This window comes from Nicotiana attenuata, chromosome 3, assembly GCF_001879085.1.
Source record: "Nicotiana attenuata strain UT chromosome 3, NIATTr2, whole genome shotgun sequence".
Lineage (NCBI taxonomy): Eukaryota > Viridiplantae > Streptophyta > Magnoliopsida > Solanales > Solanaceae > Nicotiana > Nicotiana attenuata.
In genome coordinates, this window is record NC_031991.1 from 52,723,772 (window position 1) to 52,729,771 (window position 6,000).

Here is a 6,000-nt window from a genome sequence, read left to right on the forward strand (position 1 = left end):
CTTTTTACTTCCGGCATAAGGCTACCATTCTGCCTTCCGAGACTAAACTCTGTCTCTATCTACATTTTTGCATTGCATAAGGCTACCATTCTGCCTTCCGAGACTAAACTCTGTCTCCATCTACATTCTTTGCATTGCATAAGGCTACCATTCTGCCTTCCGAGGTTAAGCTCTACCTCCATCTGCATCCTCTGCATTGCATAAGGCTACCATTCTGCCTTCCGAGACTAATAGCCCGTTTGGCCAAGCTGCAAAAATCAGCTTATTTTGAGAAGTGCTTTTTTTCAAAAGTGCTTTTCTCAAAAGTACTTTTGGTGAGAAGCAGTTTGTGTTTGGCTAATTAGTTTGAAAAGCACTTCTGAGCAGCAATTAGTGTTTGTCCAAGCTTAAAAAAACTGCTTCTAAGTGTATTTTTCTCAAAAGTGCTTCTCAAAAAAATACTTTTGGAGAGAAGCTGCTTTTTTCTGCTTCTCCAAAACTGCTTCTGCTTCTTCTCAAAAGCACTTTTTTCCTTCCAAAAGCTTGGCCAAACACCTCAATTTTTGGCCAAAAGTGCTTTTGGCAAAAAAAAGCACTTTTGGCCAAAAAGAAGCTTGGCCAAACAGGCTATAAGCACTGTCTCCATATGCATGGCTGAAAGATCGCCACTTTATTTACGTTTGCATGGCTGAAAGATCGCCACTTTATTTACGCTGCATGGCTGAAAGATCGCCGCTTTATTTACGTTTGCATGGCTGAAAGATCGCCACTTTACTTACGCTTGCATGGCTGAAAAATCGCCACCTATTGCATTGCATGGGCTGAAAGATCGCCAAACACTGCATCTTATGGGCTGAAAGATCGCCAATCTGTCCGAAGGCGTCATTGTTCGGAGGCACCATTTTCATAGCCCGAGAACGCCATGCCATGGCCTGAGGACCCCATTTAATCTTTTGCATATCATTATTCAAAGGCATCATGGTTCGGAGGCATCATTCTCATAGCCCGAGAGCATCATTTCATGGCCTGCGAATCCTTTATTATACGCTTCATGGCCCAGGACATCATGGTCTGAGGACGTCATCCTAACCGTCCAAAGACAGCATTCATGGTCCGACGGGAATTTGCATCATGTTTAAATTTACAATCTATGCCCGTATTTACTTATTTGCAGGTAAACCGGCGAGCAACGGCCATCTCGGCAGGAGCAATTCCGCTCCAGTTCCCGCAACCCTATTAGACCTTAACTTGAATATTGCATTCGTTCTTAAAAGGTCTCCATCGGCATACTCCGCCGACGGATCCCGAACTACATATGGCCTGATTCCTGTAAGACCAGGGATGTGTAGGTAGCTCAGAAGCCAGGGCACGGCCAAACCTCTTCAAGCCGTTTCATCCGGTCAAAATCGGTCATCATATCTTTACCCGACAACTCTTTCATCCTTCCCGGGTAAATAGGGGCAGCTGTTGATACCCAATTTTTTCCTATATTTTTTTTAAATATGCAAAGGACCCTCAAAATAGCTATATAGGCATATATAAGTACATCCCAAGGTCCTACTATTTCTCCTTAATTTTTCAAAGATTTTTAAATCAATTTACTGCCCTATTTTATCAAGAAAAACCCAATGATGGTCCCTAAAATTATCATTTTTGGTGATTTATTTATTGGATTCTTATGTTTGTACCAAAATATGGCTAAGATATTTTTTACACATTTTTATCTGGTATTTGTAAGGATAAAATTGCATAATTGCAATATTAGCCATTTTTAAGTTTAAATCCGTCTCATATTTATAAAATGGGATTTTATATTTTTAAATTAATAATTATATATTATAAGACATTTTAGTACTTTTAATTTGTTTCCAGAAATTTGTTTATTATTTTTTATAAATTAAGAGGGAAAAAGAGGCTATTTAACTTATAGCCACATTTGGCTTTCTAATTTGGCCTAATTAAACCCAAGCCCCAACCCAAATTAGACCAATCCAATACCCAGCCCAATCCTAATTATCCTACCCGACCCACCTACCCCATCCAATCTGGACCGTTGATCATTCAGATCAACGGTCCCCGTTTAACCTACCTAAATTAAACCAAACGACCCCCCAATACCCCTCATTTTTCCCTCACTCGTCTCTATCTCTCTAACCTCTGGTTCTCTCTAGAACCTTCCCCACCCCCTCCTCTCCGATGAATTCTGTTCATCTTCTCTGGTCACCCTCTAACCTAGATCTATGGTGGTTTCACCACCCACCAAGCCACCTATGGCTCCTCACGTTTGGTTGACTGAAGCTCCATGACTCGACCATGAAGGGTTATGTCCAGACCTCTGTCGATTCGAGTTCCACGGCCATCTCCGGTCCCGTTCCGGCAAGCTATGTCTATTTCGAAGCCTGGTCTCGACTCCTTTTGCTTAGATCCAAGCCTTTCTCGTCGTTTGGGTTCCTCTGAAAACCCTAGTTTTGAGGTTTTTCTGATCTCTTTAGATCTGTTCCATATCCATGCTTTCCTTAAGATTTTAAACGATTTTCCTGGCTTTTCTTTCAAAAACTACTTTCAAAACCATTTCTTTTCCGATCTAGGGTTTTTCTGAAAGTATTTAAATGTTTCTCTAACTTTCTTTTTTGTGTGTATTTGCCTCTATTGTGTTCTTGTATTTTTTCTTCTACCATGTTCTTGTATGCTTCTTCTACGGTGTTCTTGTATGCTCCTTCTACTGTATTTTCTTATACTGTGTTCTTGCATGCTTTTTCTACTGTATTTTCCTCTACTGTATTCTTGTGTGTTTCTCCTACTGTATCTTCTTTTACTATGTTCTTAAGTGTTTCTTATTAAGTTCCACATACTGAGTTCTGGTTAAGCTTCTTCTAAAAAACGTCTTAATATGCTTCTCCTACTGTTCTTATCAATTTTCCCATTATGTTTCAAATTAGTTTCTTCTACTCTGTTTCCTTTGAGCTCTTCTACTGTGTTCTGCATGTTACTTTTCTATCATGTTTCTCATGAGTTTCTGTTGCTGAAAGAAACGTGTTAGAAGTTTCAGTTCTTTTCTGAGACCTCTGAACCTGTTTCGATTTAATTACTTACCCTCTCATCTTTGCACTCGATTAATGGTGTAAACCCTAGAATTTGGGGGTTCTTCCAAGTTTGGCTATGTGATTTGCCTGAGCTAGGGTTTTATTTCAAAACCCCCAACTCTTCAGACCAATTTCGAGTCTTTGAACTGAGTTGGGACATCATTGTCTTTCATACGACGCTGACTTTTGCTAAACTCTCCTAAACTCTTTTACACTGGATTCTTCTACTGATTTTACAATGACACGACATCTTCTTGCGTGACATGTCTGTATGCTCTTTATATGTGATGAACTTCCCTCTAAAATGGCTTTCAAATTTGTGATTAGTTCAGACTCCCTTCTGAATAGGTCTGATTGATTTTCTTTCCTTGTTTGCTGATTTTCCCTGTGACTCGACTTAAGTTAAAAATCTTTCTCAGCTTTTCTAACTTGGTTCATTCATACAAAATCTCTAACCTCTGATTTGTGGCTACTAATTGATTTTCTTACCTTAATTGTGAAACCGCGTATTTCAAAATTCTGTACTTAAATAAAACTTCTATGTATTTACCCCAAATTGCCTACTTTGCACAAAGTGCTTATTTATTTTCTTTCCTCAAATAGTTTTTACCCGTTTCTGAATTTCTTAATTAAGGAAAGTCTTGTGTGATTGATTCTTAATTGATATTCAGTTCCTTAACTGCTTTCTTGCCTTATTTCTGCCTGATTTTCACACTATAAAGGCACGACCCTTTCACAAACTCAACAGAATTCACAATCCTTCTGAACTCATACTCACACATAACAGTATTCTCTCTTCTTGTCTGCACTGTGGCCTATTTACAAGACCTACTACTTTTTCTTTATTTGTTTCTTTGAAATTGGTATGTCCTAATTTAAGCTTCAGCATCACAACAATGTGTTTATTTACAACTTGTGTATCCATGTCTACTTACTGTTCGTGTAGAGTTTAATAGTTAAATTAGCATGCTGATTTCTTTCTGCCTGTTTCGGTATGAATCCTTATTCCCTACCCCCTTTATGTGCTTGAGCTATGGTTTAAGACATGGCAATATGTAAGTTGCTGTCCATGAATTAAACTTGATCCTGTGGGATCCGAGCCTCTAAACAATGTGTTCTAACAGGCTTATGGGTATGCTAGCACTCCCTATTGCTGGGTATGCTCACAGCATGCTCTTGCTTCTTTCAACTTCCCTATTTCCCCTGCACCCCTATGTGTATTTATTTGTAATTGTTTCCCTTTCCCTTTCCCCCTTTCAGCACTCTATTTCTGCACCTGCACTCTCTCTTAGTCCCTAAGTTCTGCCCCCCTCTTGTGAGCCTTGCCTTGGGACCTTGAGTTCCCTCTGAACTTGGAAACTTGAGGGCTGACCCTTCTACACTGCACTATGTCTTAATCTGGTGATACATTTGGGTGTGAGCACTGTCCGGAGTCCACATGAGACACTTAGGGAACTCTGACACATCCAAATGGGAGAAAGGCTTTGGATCATGATCTCATTGGAGTTGGTTTACTTCATATTTCAGACAGGAAGTCCGAATCAGGCTCTCCTTGGTTGTACTTTTAATTTCTAATGTATTCTTTAATTTTTCTGGGCTGTAATAATTTGTAATAAACTCTTGGGGATGGCTAGTGGAAAAGGGAGGGATAACTATGTATGCAAAGGGTAGATATCCTGCCTATAGGTACTTTCTGAATTTCTGCACTCTCATATAGATATATTGTCTATAGGTACTTTCTGAATTCCTGCACTCTCATATAGATATCCTGCCTATAGGTTATTTCTGAATTTCTGCATTCTCTTATATAGATACCATGTCTGTGGGAATTCTGCATTTCTCATATAGATACCATGTCTGTAGGAATTCTGCATTCTCTCATATAGATACCACGTCTGTAATTACCCGGAAATCGGAATTCTGCATATAGAAAATACGCCTATAGGTCTTTCTGAATCTTGCATATCCATTCTTCATTAGGCAATCATGTTTATAGGTCTTAATCAATCAACTGCAATTAGATATCATGTTCATAGGCTCAGCATCTAGATATCATGTCCATAAGGTTTTTGCATTTCCCCATGTCTATAAAAAATGTTTAAAAATCAACAACGCATAGAAAGCATGTCTATAGGAGCATTTAATCAAGTTTGAATCGCTTCACTCGCTTATAAGTCTAAAACCAGTAATAATGACGTACCATCAGTTGCAGAACTTATGATCTCTCGCTAAAACTTGCCTTTCTTTAATAACTGACAACTTTTCTCAAATCAGTATGTATTCAGTTTACTTCATTGTTTCTGAAATCAGTAGATATCATGCCTATAGGACCCTCGTCCAACACTTAGGCGAAACATAGGGTAAATTTTATAAACTGAATCAGATTTTTATTAGCTACAACCAGCAGGCAGGTCTGATTCGGGCTTCTTATCTGAACTATGTAACAAATCAGTCTGCCTCAACCTTTAAGTTTTAATCAGACCCTAAACAGTATGTGCAAGACATGCTAAATTTTGTGCTTCTCTGTCAAAGGAGGTATATCTTAGCCTTTTACTTGTTATGTGCTTCCCCCAACTTGCTATACGTGTTTTTGTATGTCGCCGTAGAGTTTTGCCTTTGAAACTATAAACAAGCCTAATATCCCTTCCCTTTAGGATTAGTAGTCCTAAATGCCTCCGGGACTGATAGGATTGGGGCGGGTAATAGCATGCAATAAGTAAACGAGACCATTCCGCGCTTTAATACCTTAACGGGGTGGGAAAGGGTAGATATGGATATGATGACCACGCGATAACATCACGTGTAGCCCCTCACTGATGAGTGATTACCGGATGTTGTGTGGGGTGATCCATATTATTTATAAACCTAGGACCCCCCCTCCCTTTGTTTCTTTGTTTCTTTGCTTCTTCTCCAATTTCAAACTATTTCTTTAAGAAAA